This window comes from Vidua chalybeata, chromosome 3 (assembly GCF_026979565.1).
Source record: "Vidua chalybeata isolate OUT-0048 chromosome 3, bVidCha1 merged haplotype, whole genome shotgun sequence".
NCBI lineage: Eukaryota > Metazoa > Chordata > Aves > Passeriformes > Viduidae > Vidua > Vidua chalybeata.
This window is the reverse complement of record NC_071532.1, coordinates 27,041,493-27,058,016: the sequence shown is the minus strand read 5'-3', so window position 1 is coordinate 27,058,016 and position 16,524 is coordinate 27,041,493. Positions and strand designations below refer to the sequence as shown.

Below are 16,524 nucleotides of genomic sequence, written 5' to 3'. Positions count from 1 at the left end.
ATCCAGAAGCCATCGAGGAGCATGTGCAGGATGGCTTGGCATCTCAGTCCAGCCACTTTCTGTAGTACCAAAACAGTCTGGCCTAGAGAGAGTGAATCTGAGTCCCATCCTGCTGACAGTATGCAACACTTGGTTTATAGATTATTAAGAGGAGATTTGAGCATTTCTGTGAAGTGGATGCTCAGTGATGAGTGGTTAAGAGCCACCATATTGATATTTGACACAGAAAGATAAGTCACTTTTTCCTTGTAGCCTGGTCATTTGGCATAATGTTGTTTCAAAAATCCATTGGATTTTGGTTTTCTACAAGCTGCCTATGAAAATAGGCTCACAGTCTCAGTGGAAACTAATATGGGCCCTTGGCTGGACACAGAGCAAGAGCAAACTTGCTTCTCTTAAATTCTTATAACAGATGTCCTCCAGCAAATGCCCACTGAATTTTGATTTGGTTATGAAAGTGCTTTTTCTGAAGTCAGCATGTTGTTTTTCTATGTTGTATTCTCTTCTCCTCTGTATTACAGCAGTTGAGTGCTGCTTCTGTCCTGATGGCTCTGTGTGAATGTGAGCACAAGTAAGGCAGTAGAGAGTTAAAAAAAAAAGTCCATTAATTAAAATATTTACATTGGAAGCTGCAAAACATTTACTCTTTGAGTAAAACAAACTTCCCCATTGTTCTTGTATGATTGCTACAGTTGCTCTGAAAATAGCCAGGAAGAGGTTGTACTCTGAGGAATTTTACTGGGTTGGCAGGGGAATAGGAGGGTATGGATACTGAAGTGGGCTCTTGGTCAGTGGCTCTCTTTGTTCAGTCTTTCTGTAATGTGGACAGAAGATCTCTTCTTCATAAGGAAAAAAAGCCAAAAAACTAACCAAACAATTAAAAAAAAAAAAAAAAAAGAAAACCTAAAAAAACCCCATACTGGTATAATTGAGTTGTCATATTATTCTGGTAATGCCAAAAATTAATAGTTATCAGTATAATCTGAGGAAATTATATTTACAGGATGAAAGGTTTATTTTTTTAGCACTTAAGCGGAAAAAGGAGGCAGCCCAGAGCTGGCAATTTGGATGCTGACTGGGGACCCACATGCCACCATCCCCATTTTGCTGGTGGGGAAATGGCAGTGCAGTGTGGTGAAGGATGTCACCTCTCTGTAACACTGAGCTCCTGTGGGTTCCTGCTGGGGTCTGTTGACATCATGGCTGAAGCTGCTCAGTGTTGAAAAAAAAACCAAGTGAGGGTGCACCTGTTTTTTTACTTTAGGCACAGAGATACCTTTAGTAGCATCACTGCAGCAAACATGAAAGCTCTTTGCTTCAAATGCTTTAATTCCTGCTGTATCTTCCCCCAGATAACTGGATTGAAAAATTAAGTGTTGTTTGTTTGGTTTTTTAATAGTATTCTCCTGTGTGCCATTTCACCATTGCACATTTCTGACCTTTTCCACTCTGGCACTGGACTAACAGGCATCTGGGTTTCATGGAAAGGACACTGGAAGGGCTAAAAGAGTGTGAAGGGATTGGTTTGTTTGGTTTTTTAGGTCCTTGATTCGCACTTCTCATTCTAGGCAAAGTTTTTCAGATTGCCAGATGGGAGGTCTCTCTTCTGCCCTAGTGACTCATGGACTGGCTGGATTGCAGGTCATGTCGTCTCTTCTTCATAGTGCCACGGCAAAGTGTTTGTTCAAGCCTGAGTCTATTCAGACTGTAAATTTTATTGACAATTTTAAGGTTGCAAATTTGTTGGTTAGGTGTGTGGTATTCTTTCATCTGACCCCAAGTATGCCAAACTGTATCATGTTTATTATATTATAAAAAATCCTTGGTTGCTTTGAAAGGTTGTTCTGTAAAGGAGTTAGGAAATTAAATGTACTTGTTTGGGGTAGGCATTTAAACTTGAGCATGAGAGTTTTGTTCCATCCGTTTCTTGCATGCTTTACTGTTTTTTAAGAGAAGCTGCATGCTGACAGTTTCTTGGCCTGGAGATAAAAAGTGCTGCTTACCCAGGTTTGATAGTCTGATGGAAAATTGTCTCCACAATGTATAACACCACTGGGATTATTTGTAGCCATTACCGCTGGTCTCATTTTACAGCTGTTCACATTATGTAATTTGATGCTCATTTAATTTAATGAGAGGATGCTGCAGACTTACTTATGACTGCAGGACAACCTGCATGCTTTGGCCACCTCTGTTAGCCCTGCCAAAGGAGGAAGAGCATGTTTCTTACAGGACATGTTACAACATCTTTAATACCTTTATTATCCATGCTTCCCAGATTGCCACAAATGGGAGGGTGATTATAATCTACTGGAGTGTAGATTATACTGGAATGACAGGAGAAGTTTAACTTTTTTTTTTTCTTGAACTGCTTATTAGACTTCTGTTGTAAGGTTATCAGGAGGTATTAATGGGCTTTTCCTTTTGTTGCAGATGGAACTGCATGAATTGCTGTATTTTGAATAGGACGAGGAGATGTATCTGATAAGGTAAGAGAGAGGGTAAGATAAACATGTTCCTACATAAAGCTGTCACACTGGATGGTTTTTTGGGTTGAGGATATTTTTTTTTCCCTGGCAGAACCCTGCAAATAATTGTGATAATTATTTTTAAGTTAAATCTGCCTCTAAGCCTCTGAGCAGAAACCATCTCTGTTCTATACAGCTTCTGACCAGTTCTTTGTCCTGGTGAACTGATGTACAAAGGCCAGAAGACAAAAAGTGTTGCCCTTGCAGGCACAGTGGTTAGCAAGGTAGTCATGCTATTATTTTAGAGCTTTTTTTTTTTTCAAGTAACAAAGGATGTAGAGAAGTTTTTCTTTCGTTTTGAGATATTGCTTCCCCCAACATCCCCAGCCCAGATATTTAAAAGTTCAAAAGATCTTTGAGCTGTTTTAAGTTCTACACTTTAAAACTTGTTTTTCTTGTTGCAGAATTTTCAAATTTGGACTGTTTTTTTTATTAGAACAGATTATAAATGAGTAGAAATACTCTAGATTTGAGTTTGAAATTAATATTTGTTGTCCCTAATGTGCTGAAGGAAACTGCAAGTTTGCTGATCTTTTAAAATCTTCTATTAGTGTTTTTAAAAGGTAGTGTTTAGGTGGATACTTCTTTCCCCACAGTTTCTACTTCAGAGGTTTCCACTATTAGAGAGGAATAGATGTCTGTCAAACTCTTAGGTGTTGGGAGAATCATATTCAGACAACAAAGAGCCAAGCACAAAAATAGTATTACCTAGCTTGTCACTGTCTTTCAATGTACAATCCACACTGCAGCTATCCAGCTCTATCACTTGTTTATTTCATTTTTGTCTCTTCCTTCTTCCTCAGTTCTGTACAATTTACAGGCCTCAAAAATCCCTATTGTTCTTTTTGGCTTTTAGTTGGAAAATGTCATGGAAACGGCTAAATGCATGATGCCATTGTATAAGGATCAGGACTAAATGACTTTTTCCTTGGATTCAGACATTTAGCTCTTGTAGACACTCTTGAGTTTTTTTGATTTGTCAGTGATTTTTTTTGTTCTTTTTTCATATAAGTTTTGTTTTCCAAGGAGGGTGGATTTATTTTTAGAGGGTGGCTGCTCAAGCAAGAACTGAAAACTTTGAATGACTCTTGGCACTGTGTGGTGTATTCAAGAATCAAAGTCTTGGTGGCTGCCTGTTTGTGGGTTTTGTGGGTTTTTTTTTGGTTTTTTGGTTTTTTGGTTTTTTGTTTTTTTTTTTTTTTTGCAAGTATTAGACATTTTGTCCATTCAAACCCTCTTTCATGCCATTGTTGGATCATGTTATGAATATTTTATCTAAAGGCTTACTCTCTACACGAAGGTGGTCTTGTATGTGTATAGTTGGTAAAACACAGCTCTCCAGGTGAGAGAGATCTTGCACTGTGCAGCACTGTTACAAAGCACCTCACATACCTAATTTGTTATGTAAACAAGCTGCTTCACTTGCACGTGTCCCAACCAGTCCTTCTAGTCTCCAAGAATAGGTAATTAAAATTGCTTTCAGGACCTCTTAGAGTTTCCAGCCCAACTACACTGGCACCCCTGTGTACCACCCCTCGCAGCGTGCCAGCAGCATTGCTGTGGCTGGAGGCCGAGCGGTGCCCACTGTGGCACTGTCACCGGCGTGTTTGTGCTCTTCTTGTTGAATGGGACAGGTAGAAGTGCTCATGTTCAGGCTGCTTTGTTCAGATTCAGTTCACTGAGAAGTCTGTTTGTCCAGTATCAAAGCAATGCTAGGGACTTCGGTGTGCGTCAACAATTGGGACGAGACAGTTTGGTGAGAGAACAATTCAGTCATTCAGCTGCTGGTGTTTCCTGAAGGCATTATTCTCATGTATTCTATATGTATTATATAGTGTACATATATTACACTGTGTAATTTTATGTACTGCTCTCTTCTGTGGAGTAAATATTGGCTAATCTCTGTGCTGTAGCATGGGCAGCTCCTGTAGCACAGCAGCTGATTGCTGTTGTATCATCTCTCCCAGTGTAAGTTTCTCTCCCCTTGTCTTATAAAACAGCCACTGAGGAGGCTCTGTTTCTAGCAAGCTCTGCAACCTCCCATGACATCTCCTCTCACCACTGCTTTATTGCCAGCCCTGGACATGTGCAGACTGTAAGGTGGATCCCAGCGACTGGACTGGCATTAAAATGAGATTCTGTGATGAAGAAGTAGCACTTTCCACTGGCTGTCATCTTTCACTTCTAAAAGAAAATATTCTGTCCTCATTTTGTGTGATACCTTCTCAGTGTAAGATTCAGTTCTGAGCTAGGAATGGGTGTATCTTGCTCTCCTTTCTCCAAGAGGTCTTTGTTTATCCTTTCCCCAGCAGCCTGGGCTGGAGAAATGCTACTGTCCCACTTCTGGTCCTCCTGTGTTGCAAGAAGTGTGTGTCCTGGTCATGTTCCTTCTCAAGGCTCCAGGTGTCACTCATTCTTTCAACTGTCCTTAACTACTAAAGATGTCATCAGTGTTACTTCATTTATTTCATTTTTTAACCTCTTCCTGCTTACTTTCTGCGTTCCCTCTCTTCATTTAGGTTTTCATCCTTCCATACAGGCATCGGGATTCTGCCCCAAGCATGCCCTCAGGTCTTGACTGTGCCTCCTATCAATGTTTTTCCTTGGTTGCTTAGTTTTCAGGGATATTTCCTGACCCATTACCTTCTGTTTCTTCTTCAGGACAAGCCAATCTGATGCACTCCCGCATTTCGTGCTGCCATTGCAATTAAAGGGGTTTAGATCCCATTTAAAGCAACAATAGATGGTCCACACTTTGCAGAAATAATCTTGGCTTAATGCTAGCCACGATCACTTCCTTGTAATGGCTGGCTTTTAGCATCTGTTCTCCTGATCACGTGATGGGGTAGAATAAAAAAAAATTAATAATAGCTCTTTTGATATTCCTGAAGCCTAGTAATGGAATTATGAGAATTAGCAAGCTTGCAGCGATGTTGATAGGTGCCAGACCTCTCACCCAATATTTTCTTTTCCTTCCCCCTATTTCCCTGTGCCTTTATCTTGCTTCCTTCCGAGCAGCCCGGAGCCCTTGTGAATTGCAAGTCCAGTTTCTCATGAGGTCTGCCTGATAGCTCAGATCATAAATATAAAATCATTCTATAAGGCCTAATCTATTTTTGAGTTACACTTATGAGATAAAAATTACTTTGATCGCTGAAACAGCATTGTGTCATTTTTGAAAGGAAATGACAAGGAAGTAACTGTTATCAGGCCTATTTTCACACTGTTAGCTTAGACCTGACAAATGGTGACTGCAAGGTCTCTTAACAGTTCCAAATTAGGTTGCCAATTAATATTGACTATCTAAAAAGCAGTAGGTTGATGTATATTCTATTATTAATAGCTGTTAATGCCTTTCATAATAGTAATCTGTTTTGCAAACATTTTCTGGTTGTTCTTTTCTAACGAGTCTTGGCAGTGAAACCCCCGATTTTACACATGCAGAACCACAGTAACTCGTTGAAGTGTTTGTGTGGGTTTTGATTTTTTTTTTCATTTTGGGTGTGTTTGTCTTGTTTACTAGGAGTAACACTTGATTTTGATGAGACCAAATAGAGGTATAGTCCAGGAATTACTTCTGTCCAAACTGGTAAATTGTGGTTTCTTCTTGTGTTAGTGCAGGTCAGCACAAAACTCTTGCATCACTGCTAGATGAATTTTAATAATTTCCTTTGACATTGCCAGTGAATACTTTTGTCTCTACAGAAGCCATCTTAGGAAAACTTTCACAATAAGAAAGGCAATTTGAATAAAATGGTAACAGGTAATTTGAGTTTCTTTTCTTGTATTATTTAGCTGTTATGTCACAATATGTGGAAAGTACCTGGAAAGCACAAGGAGAAAAATGGGAAATCTCATGCATGAGGAAAAGCCTCTAGATAAGAGTGTGTAGGGGGAAAATATATGCATAAATGTAGACATCAAGGTAAATGCTTTTTCCTTTTCTTTTTCTTCCAGAAAAATTTGAATATTTGCACAATCTGATGTTGCAAGTTTTAAATGCTTAACACTTCTAAAAGAATAAATTACTTCAGTGCCTGAATTTGTAGATAACTGTCAGCTTCAAAGGATCAAGTGAGTTGGAAGGAATGTCTGGAGAACTCAGTATAAGCAGGTATCAGGCAGAATATAGAAACGAGGGGAGTACAGCTAATATAACAGAGACCTAGATGTAATTTTATATATGAATTAAGAGTAATTATGCTACAAAAAGCAGATTTCTGTGGTTCTGCTTTTAGTGTAAATGTAGGATACTCACTTCCCCCTCCACATCTCTGTCACACTGGGTTTCCCAAACGGTTTGTTACAAGAATTGTGTTGCCTCTGTAAAAATTAAGAATGAAAATTCGCCTATTTAATACTTTTCCAACTACCCTTACAAAAAGGACTACCTTTGGCTTTGGAATATCCTTGTGAGCTGGCTGGCTCTCTAAGATATTAAGTAACTTTGCACTCTTGATTAAGCAATTAAGAGAAACTGAAATCAGTACTGTGAAATGCACATTAAAGCTATAGGGATGAGATGGAAACAGCCATTTCAGCTTCTGCTTGAGGAGTGAACTGATCTGAAGGTCCCCTTGGAGTGCGTAAAGCACAAAGGGGAGGGGTGGTTGAGGTGTGCGATCTCTGGGGTGCTTGTTGCCTCTCTTTCACTCCACCCAGTGAGCCAGGGCAGGGTACTAAACCTGGCCAGAACCACTGGCTTAGACTTCTCCCTAGGGTTATTTTCTTGGCCCAGGTGCTCTGGGCTACAGGGAGGGTGCCAGGGCAGCTCCTGTCCCTTCAGGGTGGGCACTCACTGGGGCAGGACTGTGGGGTGATGGGAACATCAGTGCTGGTGCTCATCTCTGAGCCTACCACCCTGGCTGGACACACCCTCCTTTCATCCTTCCTTGGTGTTGGTGGTGTGACTGGAGCTGGGAGATGGGGTCTGGGGAGCAGGTGAGCCTCCTCTGCTGAGCACACAGGGTGCCAGCTCTGCGGTTGGGACTGGCTGCCAATTTCAGTGATTGAAAATAGCACTGCCAGCCAGAAACTTCCAACTGCAGCTCTGCTAATGACTGGTGTTGTGGTTTTGGGCAACTCCCTTGGTTGTCTTTGAGTCAGCTCCCCTTTCAGTAAAAAGAGGATGGTACTTACTGTTGAAGTGATTAATTATGGTTCTTCAGATATCGAAGTCCTGCCATGTATTCTTACCCTTGGTATGGCAAACCTTCTCTGCTTTTGTTAAGCCTGGCCCCAGGGCGATGACCAAAGTGCCAACCACCACTACCAGTCTTTTGAATCTTGGCCCCTCTCTTCCTCTTTTCCTTTATCTCTGCATCTCCCTCTTGACTGTCCATTCTTCATATCAAAACTTTCCTAAATTAAAGACAGGGTGCCAGATAGAGTTAAAAGGAAAATTTTAGTTGAGGCTCCTAGCAGTGAGGTTAAGGGTTTGCTGCTGGTGTAGTGAGATACAGAAATGTTCTGCTTTTTTCTCTGAAACCCATTCCGTGTCAAGGTTGTGCAGTTTCCAAGCTCAGAGTTGGCTGCCAACTTCAGACATGCTAGTAACTTGCTGTTTTTTAAAAAATATTTAAAATACACAAGTCTAAAAATAATATTTGGGGGAGTGGCTGAGTGAAAAATTGCAAAATTCACATATGAGATTCAATTTAACTTAACCATAGATATTTAAATATTTAAATTAAAGGAAAGTATTATTTAAGGTACCCAGAGAGCGCTCTGGGTAGATATTTAAATTAAAGGAAAGTATTAGTTAAGTTACCCAGACAGAGCTCAGAGAACACCAAAAGCTAGTTTGCTAATCTCCCACAGAAAATGAGTTGTGTGGGTTCATGAGTGACCTCCAGCTGCAGGTGGTAATGTCCTGCTCCAGGTGGAAGAGAGGATGTGTTGAAGGGGCTGAGAGTTCTCCCTGTTCCACCCATTGGGGTGGTGGGGCTGTAAGGAGCAGGCAGCTCTCAGTGCTCCTGCTGGGTGTCTGTCTGCAGCCCAGGCAGCCAAGCACACTGGGTGGGACTCTGTCTGCTCTCTGGTGACCCTCCTGATGGCCAGACAGTAGCCAGGGCTCTGGTGACTTGTGGATTTCATAAAGCCCAAGGTTTTAGTTTTAGAAAATGTAGTTTTTGAAGCACATTCAAAGGCTTCTGTCCCCAAAATGAACATCTGGTGTCTGTTCATCCTGTCCTGCTAGAGCATGAACTCTCACTCAGTGATTTCTATATTGAGTCCATAACTTCGGCTGTTACCTTACAGAGATGTCCTTTCTTGACTGTAAATGACAGTAGGAGGCCTGTCTTGTTTTTGTTTTTTTTTATCCATGGAGAGATGGAATACAGTACCTGGATGTAGTATAATGCATAGTTAAACACAAGTTGCTATCAGTTAAAAAGTGGAGAGAGACATGGATATCATACACTTTGTTTCTCAAACCTGCCATTTCCATACTTGGAAATCACTTCGTCACTCGTTTATCCACACAATAAATTGAATCTCCAGCACCAATTAACATCAGGTAGAGCAGCAGAACAGTAGATTCCTGTCTGTCCTGGAGCTCTGGCAACAGCCTTGAGTACTCTGAACTGAGGCCTTGGAGCACTTTGAAGACAAATGAACTTTGATTTGAATATTCTAACGGTGTGCAGGGAGCAGCAGGTGCTTTTGAAGAGTTGTGCTCCAAGGGCCATACTTGTTGGAATTAACTGAATGCAGAGGTCTGTGTTTGTGAATGGAGAGTACTGCTGCAGTAAATGGGAATGATGTAAATGTCAAAGGAATTGCACAAAATTTTAGTTAGCTGGATAAGATAGAAAGTGGTTCTCTGAGAAACTGCATTTAGCAAGCTTGCTGTCAAAGAGTTTCTGAGCATACTACGCGTCATATCAATCAACTGTAATTATGTACGGTCAGGCGGAGAAGATTAATTCTGAATTCTTCAAAAACATTTCATCTGACCAGAAGCATCTTTTGGGGGCCTAGCTTTGGCTAATGTATTCTTTATCTTCTGAGTAAATTTTAGTACAGACGTTTAGCGATTTTGTTGGTAAGTCACTGATAACCATTATCCTCTTGGATAAGCCAAATATGCAGACTGTTTAAACTCTTGATATAAGATGTATTCTCTGAATCTTTCACTGTTCTTGTGGTATTTTCTTTTCCAAAGTGAATAGACGAGAAATGCATGTTGCCCTTGTTGTTACTGTTTTTTAGATAACACTCTCTCTCCCTCCCTTGCCTTATACAAAATAATGCTCTTATCCATCCAGAGGTTACGCTTCCTCACTTAGCTGCAGATTTGTGCAGGAAATTTAGTGTCTAGATGGTGTCTGCTGTAACCCCCTGTCATTTTTTACAATATTACTGCCTTCCCAAATGCAGTTCCCCAAGGGTATCTCTTGGAGTTCCTTTTTTTTTTTTTTTTTAATTCCTAGAAGTTTGTAATTTTGTGTTATGGCTGTATTAAAACCAGCTGCTGCTCTGACAAACTATACCTAGCTTAAAGTGTACTTTACCATAAAGTAACCTTACTATTTTTTTTGCTTACCATTGCTCCAGGTTTCATGTTCTGTATAGATGACAAGAATTGGTTTATATTTTCCTTCTGATCCCTGGTAATGGCAATGGACAGCATCCCATCAGGCCCCCAAGATTCCAAGAAAAAATACAAGAGGAAGTACATGGTGTCATTACAAATAACACAGGATTTTGTATCATTGAACTTCTTGTACTCTGCAGTTTAGGTTTATGTGAACATAATTGCAGCTTTGAATTCTTTCTTTGAAAAAATATTGCATGTATGTGGGGGAGTAGTTGTTTTGGTTTTGCTAAGTAGCATTTTTCCAGACAACTGCATTCATACCATTTGTGTTCTTTTTTGAAGGTTAAATTTAATATTGATAGGGTTTTTTGGTCTAGTTTTTATATGAGATTAAGTACCAGACAGTTGCATGTTTACCATCAGCTAATAGTCAAAAGGTACAGTCTCACAGAGGCTTGGCTAAAACTAAATGAATAGTTCTTAATTTCCTGTGGGTGTGGGGTGTTGTGTGTGTGTGTGCACTGCTTACCAATAAGGAATGGAGCAACTTTCTTCTGAGATAGCTATGCTGCCAACTTTTATACTGCTGAAGTAATTTTGTTAAACAGGAGGAAGAAAAAAAGTTCATAAATTGTCAAAAGGAATTTGACTGCAATGTGTGCCAGCAGGATTGGGTCTGTTTTTCCTCCTCCATTTTATCAGGAGAAAAGTAGGCTTGTTGCTTTTGTACTTTATTGGCCTTTTGCTTTCATATGGTGAGCCTTAACAGTATACTGCTTTCATGATTTATTTGAACAGTTGCCTGTGACTGTAGTATTTGAACACACCTCGTGGAGATTAAAAAGGTCAAGATGTTTACTTCCATAGAGATGCTGTACACAGCCACATTTTGGGCATCTCACTGTGGAGTGACTCAATTGCCTTGGGGCAGTGTGGAAGGCTGTGGGGATTTGAGTGATGGTACCCTCCCACCAAAGCCATCTTCTGCTGCTCAGGGAATGCTCTGTTTGGTCTGTCTGTTACAGGCTCAGATGAATTTTACGTCTAAGACGTACTAGTGTTGTCACTTAGATCTTGTGCATCGCTAGGTGTTACTCTAATGATGGCATGCTATTTCTTCTACAAAGGGGAAGTGTGCAGATTCTGGCCCTTACCTGTCTGTGCTGTTAAAAGACAGGGAAACGGGTAGTCCTGACTGTGTACCACATAAACTTCCTCTGCATTTCTTGAGTAGACAACTTGGAAGAACAAATTATCTCTGTCCTTTTTATCTCTGCTTTCTTCTCCTGAATTGCAGCTTAAAATATCATCCCCTTTAGTAACCTTAAGAGAAGTAGGTGATCAAGTCTTCATTAGAAGTATTCTCTGAAGTTGAACTGGTTACACCATCAATCCCACTAACAAAGCTCAGAGGAAGTAGAGCTTTTTGACATCATACCAGAAGGATATCCAACCATCTTTCACTGATTGAAAAACATGCCTGGGCTATACCTGTGCAGCTTGCTGTGTAACTTTTTCCTTTTATGATCTTTTGGATGGCCCTTGCTGCCTAGAAAACTTGGCATTTCTACCAAGAGATTGTTGGAGAACTCTCCAGGGATGTCTGCATGATCTCTAGCAATTGTTAAATGTGTGCTCCATGTGTCACTGGCTCAAGGGAGCAGCTGTTGTTCCTCAGCTCTGGTTTGAGGGTCAGAGCCAGATGAGGGCGTGTTCTTGCTTCTCCAGTTTTCAGATGTGGTGTGAGGGAATGAAAGGAATAAGATGGCATGTTCTGAATAACCCTGATGAAGAGTGAGTCTTGAGTTATTTGTAGCTCTGATTACTTAAGACACAAAAGGAGGTGAAAACTCTTGTTTAATGTAGCCTTCAGGAGGATCAGTAGTTAAGGATTATCTGGAGGATAATGAAGTTCTGACATTGGTTTCTGGTGAGACCTGGTATTACATGAGGTTTCAGTGAAAGTAGCAATGGCCACTGTTCAGCAAAACCATAGGTGATAGTGGTTAATACAAGGTATTCTCTTACATTATTAAAGTGCTTTTATTGAAACAAGAAAGATGACTGTATGGCCAGATGTTGATGAATCCTGGTGCAAGAATCAAAGCAAACAATATTCCTTAGGCACTAATGAGTCACATACAGTTGGGAGATCCTGTGCTGTTTGTCATGCAAGACAAATTCACATTTGCATAGGCTGCCTTTTTTCCATGCATGGCTTTGGTGTCTCTACTGAGTAAATTTTAAATTATTTCCTTATGTTTTTAGCTGTTGATGTAATATTAAAGTGTTATTCTTTTTTTGATTGCTTGTCCTCTTTCATATATATGTATATTTTCTTCTTATTAAAGAAGTACGCTTTTATTTAATTGTGGAATAGCACCTGAAGAATAGTTGAAGATGAGAGATAGGCATTCTATGTTACTTTTCTCCTGTTTAAAACAAATTGAGACTTACGTGGTATTTACTATCAGTCTCTTGCTGATCCAGGGAAATAATTTTTAAAGACCAGGTCCTGAGAGTATTCTTTTAATTTGGAAGGAGTTAACATGAGCTTTTCATGTTCAGGTGGTGTGGCTGGGACATAGAAACACAACCATACAGATCGCTGTAAGTGGGAATGTGGTTTGTATAAATAGTTTTCTAAGCAGGTGATGAACTTTTTCCTTAATCATTTAATTACTTAATTTCAGGAAATCTTTGAGGGAAGAAAATGTCTGGGAAGCTCTGCCAGACACCTCCATAGGCGTGGCAGTAGAGAAAGAAAGGGACTATGACATCTGAAGTTGGATGCAGGGCAGGAAGCATTGGAGCAAGAATTGGCCAGAAATGCTGAAATACAGATTTTGGGGACACAGGACATGAGGATTTCTGGTGGTTAGCCCAACAGCCCTTTAGCTTCAGAGTTTCCACCTGTGTGAGACAATTTATAATACAAGCCTCAGAAGTACTGTGAAAGTACTAAATTACTGCTTTCAGTGGAAGATCACAGGATGCTTTGAATAAAGCTTTACAAAAGTGCACAGTGTTCTTACACACAAACTATTTGGTATTAATAGTACCTCTTAAATGACAAGAAAAGTGAAATGTGCCAGATTTGTGAAGCTGGAGAAATGTTTGCTCATTAGTTTGAAAGAGATAGAAAGTGCAGATGGAGACGGGAGGATTGAAAGCTAGGTTTGGAGCAAAAAGTCCTTTGGGCTGTCATCATGGATGTGGTTTGGAAATCCTTCATTTTGTTACCTTGTGTCTGCCAATTGGCTTTGTAGGTGGCTGAGCATATTTCTGAGCAGGTTGAGAGGGAAGAGGGTGTTCACCAGTGTAGAGTAATGCGGGGCAGAGGAAGCTGCTGCGCAAACTCTCTCTTTGAAGATGTGGCAAACCAGGAACTGCTGTAGTCCTTTCCTTAAATAGGAAATACATGCAGCCACAAAAGAAAAGTGACTGGCTGGAGCCTATGATAGAAATATGAAGTTGCAAGAAGTAGTCTTTCAGGCTACTTTGGTGTTTGAAATAAAGGCCGATGTGCAGCCTTGCCTGCAGAATAACAACCGGCGGCATTTTAACTTGCATGTCCACAGAACGATTGTGCTTTCATCGAATCACAGAATGTTTGTGGTTGCACCTTAGGGATCATCTCGTTCCAACCCCCCTGCCATGGGCATGGACACCTCCCACTAGACCAGGCTGCTCAGAGCTCCATCCATCCTGGCCTTGAACACTTCCAGGGATGGGGCATCCACAGCTTCTCTGGGCAGCTGGTGCCAGTGCCTCAGCATCTTCACAGGAAAGAATTTCTTCCAGAAGTACAGCGATGCCTTTATCCATGCTGCTTGGTGTCACTGAGATGAACGGACTCTTCATAGTGGGGGGATCATTGCAGCCCTGTCTCCAGCTTCAGAGTGTCTCTGCCCATGCTCCAGTTCTCCTCTGCCACAGGCTTGATGTGGGCTTACAAAAATGGTTTGCTTGAAACCAACTCACAGAGAATGGGAAAGATTCCCATTGTCTCAGATGGCTGGAGCCTCTCAATGTATTTCAGTTGAGTTGTTAACAGTAAGGCATGACCTTTCTGTGAGCAGGTGAGAAGTGAAAGTTCTGCCTCTCCCTTGCTTGGATACTAGCATGCTCAGAAATTAGGAAATAGCTTTAACTTTGTGATGGAGGCCAAAATATTAAAAAAAACCCCAAACCCACTTATTCAGAGAAGTGAGTCCTCAGCTTGAATATTTAGGAACAACTTCATGATGGTCAGAGTGTGTTCTCATGATGGACAAGTTGGCCATGCTTTTTTAGGTATGGCAAATGAAACATTTCATCTTTAAATGAGCTGTTGTAGATACATTCTAATATCCTAGGGAAGGCTTTGTGGCTAGCAATTAATTCTGGAAATTAATTCTGCTGTTGGGCTAGGGTTCAACAAAGGGTTGCATATGTTTTACTTAGGCAACACTAACCTGAGGAGTTGTGCTGAAATTTCTTTGACCTTTGTTAAAAAGTTAAAGCCCTATTAAAGTTTAGCCTGGGAGAACACCTTTAGGTGTTCCTGTTGTATTCCTGTTCTCGGAATAAATCCATACGGGAAAAACAGCACTGAGCACTTCAGTCTAGATCCTTCTTTTAAAGGGAATCCTCTCATACATGCTGTAACATCAGCTGACTCACCACCTCTGGCTCTGCTGTGATGATGGGCTCAGATTCTTTTGCTCGTGCTCCCCTTCATGCTGCTTTTCCACCATTGCAATGCTGGTGCCATTTGTCTAAAAGATAAAGTGCTCTCACTCTAAAAAAGCGAAAGTAGTACAACTGAATTGCTACTTTTGTCTATAAATATGACTACTATTTAATAATGATGATAGGAATTCTCTTTTTTGGGCTGAAAGCAGAAGCAGCACTACGTTCTGACTCAAGTTCAACCACAGGGTTTTGGTTTTTTTTTTTTAAGTCATTAAATGTTTTATTGTATTTAAAAAACCAAAACAAATATTTTTGTTCTGGAAGAATGAGTATCTGATATGACAGTGTAGAGCAAAAGTTTATTAGGCATATACAGTTGAAATAAGTTAACTTGTTTAAACTGTATTGTAGAAGCAATGCTTCTGCATTTGAAAAAGTTTCATGACTTCATATAACTATATCAGCATGTTTCCATGGTTAATTTTCAGCCTACAATTGTATTATCCCTTGTCTAATGGATCATCATAATATTAAGTAAACCAATAACCCTAATGTTAATGTTGCTGATGCTTTATTAGATACTACATAAAGAAAAAACCCAACCAAACAGCAAAACAACAACAAAACAACAAACTGCAATCCCGCACTGACTTAACCAGGATATGTTTTAACTCGTTAAGTTTTTCTGTAGGGGGAAAGTGGAAGTCACATCTAAAAATGCTGCATCCAATGCCCAGAATGGACCAGCACACAACAATATGCTGAACTGTTGTGTACTGTTGCTTGAGAGGACATCAAATATGCACTCAGTGCTGTTCAGCGCTTTTCTGCAGAGAAGAACAGACTTGATGCTGGGTCTTCCATCACATTTAAGTATGTCCACATATATGCAGAAAATAGAGAATTAATGTAGTGAGTATGAACAGATGATGAGGCAATGTGATTACTTGGAAAGGAAAGGGAGAAGTAACAGCCTTTATTTGGTAGAACTGAGGTAGTTATATTTCAAGGTCACTGGTAAATATATTGAACAAAGCTATTTCTTTCTAAATTTGAAAACGCCATCAAAAATCAGGGATATGGCATATATGTCCTCTGTCACACAGGGAGTTAATTTCCTTTTGGGGTGGGCTTATTTGAGTAGTCTGAATGTTAGCACAGGCTAGTCCAACTCTGTACGTTATGCAGAGGGTAGCGCTTGCTACATTCAGGAGAGAGTTTACCTTGGAAAGGAGCTGGGGTGATGGGAAGAAGATAACAAAACACAGAGGCCTTGCAGCACTGCTGAAAGACTGGATGTTTCTTGGATGCAAAAGCCAAGTGTGTCTTCTAGGAGCATATAATGTTTTACCAGTGTATGATGGCACAGGATCATTACTGGAATACAGAGTCCAATTCTTATGTGCCTACAGAAAGCTGAGAGATTGATTACAGTTGGAAAACCTGTTTTACTGTTAGACTTTTCTAAATAAAAAGCTCTGCATGCTTGCGTCAAGTGAAGTGGATGAGTTGTATTTTGCAAATATCTATAGAAGAAAAAAGTACAAAACTCTTCAATTTAGTAGGAGGAGGTGTAATGAGATTGAATAGCTGAAAGTTGAAACCAGAAGAATCTGGGTACTTGTAACACACAAATTATTAAACAGAATAAATTATGCGTTAAAACAGCTCCCTTTGGACGTGACGGAGTCCTAATCACTTGCCTGGGAATTAGACTATGTGTTTTTAGCAAGGGAGGGTATTGCTGTGTGTATGTTTATAGCAAGCCATGTATCT

General features: G+C 40.3%; 1 protein-coding gene across 4 annotated transcripts in view; it reads left to right on the top strand.

Annotated features, from left to right (window-relative positions):
- Nucleotides 1–16,524, top strand: part of TRERF1 (transcriptional regulating factor 1) — a 99,887-nt gene that overhangs the window by 26,022 nt on the left and 57,341 nt on the right. For all 4 annotated transcript variants that reach the window (XM_053938030.1, XM_053938029.1, XM_053938032.1 and 1 more), the window contains exon 2: nt 2,434–2,489. The gene's annotated coding sequence lies outside the window, so the exon portion shown is untranslated. The remainder of the gene's footprint in view (nt 1–2,433; nt 2,490–16,524) is intronic.